This window comes from Ochotona curzoniae, unplaced genomic scaffold (assembly GCF_017591425.1).
Source record: "Ochotona curzoniae isolate NIBS_2020 unplaced genomic scaffold, NIBS_Ocur_1.0 scaffold_1037, whole genome shotgun sequence".
Lineage (NCBI taxonomy): Eukaryota > Metazoa > Chordata > Mammalia > Lagomorpha > Ochotonidae > Ochotona > Ochotona curzoniae.
This window is the reverse complement of record NW_024467083.1, coordinates 4,977,580-4,983,292: the sequence shown is the minus strand read 5'-3', so window position 1 is coordinate 4,983,292 and position 5,713 is coordinate 4,977,580.

Below are 5,713 nucleotides of genomic sequence, written 5' to 3'. Positions count from 1 at the left end.
GACATTCCAATTCCAAGCAATTTTCAGAGCGATGACCCTGAGAGGTCAGAGGGAAAACAATTTTTAAAAATGAGGAGACATTTGGCGAGTGGCTATGGCACTACTTGGGACACGTGCAGCCTACATCACAGTGCCCGAGCTGGAGTCCCAGCATTGTGCCCAACTCCAGCTGCCTGCTCATGTGCCCCCTGGCAGGGGGAGTGGGTGAGCCAGTGAGGACTCAGTCGTGACCAGCTACCCCAGCAGGAAGCCTGGATTGGGTTCTCAGTTCTTGGCTCTGCTATGGCCCTGCTGGCTTTTGTGGGCGCTTGAGAAATGAGACGTGTGATAGGAATCGACTGTCTCTTTTTCTGTCTCTCAAAATATATTGCTACACTCTGGCCCAAGTTCTGGCTTTGAATGCACTGGGATCCTATATGAATGCTGGTTCTAATCCTGGTGGCCCTGCTCCCCATCCAGCTTCCTGCTTGTGGCCTGGGAAAGCAGTCGAGGATGGGTCAAAGCCTTGGGACCCTGCACCCGTGTGGGAGACCTGAAAGAAGCTCCTGGCTCCTAGCTTTGGATTGGCTCAGCACCGGCCGTTGTGGTCATTTAGGGATCATTGGACAAATGATCTTCCTCTCTCTCCTTCTCTTTGTATGTCTGCCTTTCCAATAAAAATAAAATAGATCTTTAAAAAACTTAAAAAATAAAAATATATTGCTAAACTAAATAAGCCAATGAATCTAAAAGGCAAATACTTAAACAGCTCCATGTTGGCATTTCATCAAGCCATTAGCCTGCCAGGAGTCATGCACAGGGCAGCCAGGACTTGTTGATCCTGCAGGTGGAAGCACCAGGAAGAAAAGTCTAGAAAAGAAGACCTGCCCATCTCCTACGCATCCAGAGGCCGTGTGGAGGCCCCTGTACCATACATCGGCATAAGAGAAACTATGATGTGAACCAACATTGAGTTAAATATGCTTTACCTTGTAAGTCTGTAACAGCAAATTTTGAGATATGTGTACGTATTCCCCTTGGCTGCATCTGTGGGTGTGTAGCTGACTTAGCCAGTGTGGCTGGTCAAGCCAGGAGTCTGGGAGAATATGTCCTGTGCCTTTGGCCTAGATTACCTTCTGCGAGTGGTGAAAGTTAAGAATCATCAGAATCGAGTTCAACACTGCAGACGCCTCCGCGCTCCAGTCCTAATGTCATGAACTGAAGCCCAGGTTGCTATGAGCAGACAGCCTATAACATAGGCTGCCAGCAGATCCAAATAAGGCCCAAAGCCAAGCTGTGCCGATTCAGCTGGCTCATATACCTCACATCTGTATTCCATCCAGAAATACAGCCTGACGACATCGCAATTCTAAAGATTTTTTAAAAAGATTTATTTGCTTATTTGAAAGATAGAGTCCCAGAGCTAGAGAGTTCCTCCATTGCTTTTCTCCTAGATCAGAAGTGGAGCAGCAGGGACTCGAACCAGCACCCATATGGAATGCTGGTGTTACAGGCAGTGACCTTACCCACTGTGCCACAACACCAACCCTCATTCTTGAATTTTCATGACCTGTTCAGGTTCTCAAAACTGCCACATTTGTGACTCATTCGTTGCTCAAATTGTTAAACTTGTTTGAAACTTTTCTTTCTTTTTTTCAAAGAAAGATGAATTTCTCTCTTTCTTTCAAGATTTATTTACTTTTATTGGAAAGATGGGTATGCAGAGAGAAGGAGAGACAGAGAGGAAGATCTTCCGTCCAATGATTCACTCCCCAAGTGAGCGCAACAGCCGGTGCTGAGCCAATCCAAAGCCAGGAGTCAGGAACTTCTTTCCAGGTCTTCCACATGGGTGCAGGGTCCCAAAGCTTTGGGCCGTCCTCCACTGCCTTCCTAGGCCACAAGCAGGAAGCTGGATGGGAAGCGGGGCCACCAGGATTAGAACCGGTGCCCATATGGGATCCCAGTGCGTGCAAGGCGAGGACCTTAACCACTGTGCTATCGTTCCGGGCCCAATGAATTTCTTTCTTTCAGAGGCAGAGAGATAGAGACAGGGACCAAGATCTCTTACATTCCTAAATAATTACAATAGCCTTGGCAGGGCGGGACTGAAGCCAGGAGCTGGCGCTCACCTTGTCTTTTCACGTGGTTGACAAGAATCTAAGTGCTTAGGCCGTCTCGGCTTCCTCCCAGGAGCACAAGCAGGCAGCTGCCTGAGCAGCAGAGACAGCACAACCCAAGGCCACCTCCTGCCCTGGTGCTGGCGTCCCACAGCGCCTGCTGTTTTCCCCTTTGACCTCTGTAACCGGACAAATCAACGTGGTGTGCCTCCCGATAGGGGGCGCCGAGAACACAGAAACACTTCGCGCGGGATGAACAGGAGCTGAGCTAGACTAAGCTGAAAGAATCTCATCCGGATGAAACTGAAAGTAAATACGGATTTTTAAAATTCTACCTGGTAACACCTCTGCAGTCTCTGTGAGCGCTAAGATTGTGAAAGACAAGGAAAGGCTAAAAAAAAAATTCCAGATTGAAGGAGAGCAAAGTGATAAGACAGCAGTGTCCCGTGCAGGATTCTAGTCTGCACCCTGTGACAAGAAAGAAAAATAGGGGTGGAGAAGGCTTTGTTCTGTTTTTCCTGTCCGAATCAGTGAAGTTGGAATGAAGTTTGTGGATTAGAGGCCACGAATGGTTTATTGTTGAGTTCAGATTTTGATAAGTATACCATCATTATATGTATGGGTTCTTGCTTTTAGGAAAATACCTGCTGGAATATTTGGGGCATTATTTCTGCAACTTACTCTCAAAAATGGCTTGGGGGAAAGTTGTGTGTGCATAGATCCATGCACAGAGCAAGGTTAGGGCAGGTGTCTGGTGTAGTGACATTGTTTGTGGGCCCAGTGCAGTAGCCCAATGGCTAAATCCTCAACTTGACACACCAGGATCCCATATGGGCACTTGGTTGTGTCCTGGGTGCTCTGTGTCCCATCCAGCTCCCTGCTTGTGGCCTGGGAAAGCAGTAGAGGATGGTCCAAAGCCTTGGGACCCTGCACCTGTGTGGGAGACCGGGAAGAGGCTCTTGGCTTTGAATCACCTCAGCTTCCACCATTATGGCTTGGGGAATGAACCAGTGGATAGGAGTTCTGTCTCTCCTTCTCTATGTAAAGTCTGCATTTTCAATAAAAATAAATAAATCTTTTAAAAAGTCGCAGCAGTGGCGACAATACTCAGGTCCCTGCCTCCGTTGGACGGTCAGGTTTGAATTCCAGGCACCTGGCTTCCTTGTGGGCAGTTGGTAAGGAAATCAGTAACGGATGATCTCTCTTACTCCCCAGCTGCCTGCCTCTCTCTTAGTTTAACAAGTAAAAATGAGAGAGAGAGAGCAATTGATTAATAGTATGGATGTGTTACAATGTCAATCATGGAGAGTTTGGGAGAAAGGAGGTATGGGCAGTCTTGGTCAATCCTTGTAACCAATTGGTGATTTTTGAAATTAGGCCAAAATAAATAAGGAAACATTGATTCTATTAGAGCAGGAAGCACAGCTTTTATGACATGTAATGCAAGTGCATTCAGTGTCACCAAACATGTGAAGCGTATTTACACCTTGAAAACGCAGAGGCAGCTCTCGCTGCCTGCTATCACCTGGTGCGGAGACATGGAGGCCAGCAGGTTGCAACCTGGAAGAGGGGCCTCAGCACACCCCGCCTTGCTGGCCCCTGGGGAGTCCCAGCCTCCAGAACCACTGGGAAAGAACAGTTGCTGTTGTTTGTGATACACACACACACACACACACACACACAGTAAAGTTTGGTGATTTAAGGGACAAGCTGCCCTAGTCAATGGGCTCAGAACAGAAACCACCAACATTCACCACTATTTAAAAAAAAAAAACTTAAAAAAATTTTTTCAGGGCCCGGCTCGGTGGCGCAGTGGTTAAGGTCCTCACCTTGCACACCCAGGATCCCATATGGGCACTGGTTCTAATCCCGGCAGCCCTGCTTCCCTTCCAGCTCTCTGCCTGTGGCCTGGGAAAGCAGTCGAGGACGGCCCAAAGCCTTGGGAACCCGCACCCGCGTGGGAGACCCGGAAGAGGCTCCTGGCTTCGGACTGGCATAGTATCGGCCCGTTGCGCTCAATTGGGGAGTGAATCATCGGACGGAAGATCTTCCTCTCTGTCTCTCCTCTCTGTATATCCGCCTTTCCAATAAAAAAATAATAAAAATAAATCTTTAAAAAATTTTTTTTCAAAGATTTTTTAAATTGGAAAGTCAGATATACAGAGAGGAGGAGAAACAGGAAGATCATCCATCCAATGATTCACTCCCCAAGCAGCCACAACAGCCAGAGATGCTCTGATTTGAAGCCAGGCACCAGGAGTCTCCTCCAGATCTCTCATGCAGGTGCAGGGTCCCAAAGCTTTGGGCTATCCTGGACAGGTTTCCCAGGCCACAAGTAGGGAGCTGGATGGGAGGCAGGGCTGCCAGGATTAGAACTGACTTTCATATGGGATCCCGGGACACGTTGAAGTAAAGGACTTTAGCCACTAGGCTGCCACATAGGGCTCCATTTTCAGTATTTTACCTCAAGAAGGTGATAATTATGTGAGGCAATGCAAATGCAAGGCAACTCAATTTAATCATTTCATTATTTATATATATTTCAAAATGTGTTGTATATAATATATACAATGCCTGCCAATTCGATATTTTTAAAATATCTTTTTTCAACTGTTTTTCCTTGTGATTGCTTTACATGAGTTTATAGTTATACACTAGAGGGCACTTAATAGATGAGCTATTTTAAAGTTGGCTCTCCTTTAGAAATATGTCTAGAAAATGTTTTAACATTTTTCTAAGATTTATGTTATTATTTAAAAGATTTACAGAGAGGAAAGAGGTCTTCCATTTGCCAGTTCATTCCCCAAATGACTGCAAAGGCCAGAGCTGAACTGATTCAAAGCCAGGAGCTAGGCACTTCTTCCAGGTCTCCCATGTGGGTACAGGGGTCCAAGGACTTGAGCTATCCGCTGCTTTTCCGGATCATAAGCAGGGAGCTAGGACGTGAAGCACCTAGAACTTGAAACAATGCCCATATGGGATGCCAGCTATTCAGACAGAGGTTTAGCCTACTAAGCCACTGAGGGCATGTTTTAACATTTTTTGTTTAATTTTTTAAAAGCTGTTTATTTTTGATGATGTTTACATAACTGATCAGGCTTGGAAGGGTAGAGGATTTTGGGAAAGTGAGTGAAACCATTGTTTCTGAGTTTTCTTTTTGTTCCCCCTGTATCTTGGGGAAGGGGGAAGATAAGAGGAGAAGCCACACCCAGCTTCCTAGCCACCTCAGCACCTGGGGATGGGGAACAGCCACCTGATGCCATCCCATGGTCCGCAATGTGGACCATGCGCCTAGGGTTCTGCTCAAGTGGTTTTGATAGTTCTGAAGTGCTGTCAAGCTCGCTGACCCAAGGATGGAGAAATCCCTCCAAGGTCCCTTGGCTGACATTGTCCGCTTCAGAATCTCCATTTGCTCGAATATTTGCTGCCAACATTTGGCTGGGGTAGTTGATCAATTTGTTCTGCCCTCCTTCCTCTGCCTCGGCACCAGGCGTCCTCTGCAGGCCTCAGTGGTCTGCCATATCCTCCCTGTGCATCTGGACATGCCATCCACTGCACTAATTCAGCAGTTGAGGAGGCCAGTTCTTACACATGCACTCTGTGGAATTTCACCCCAC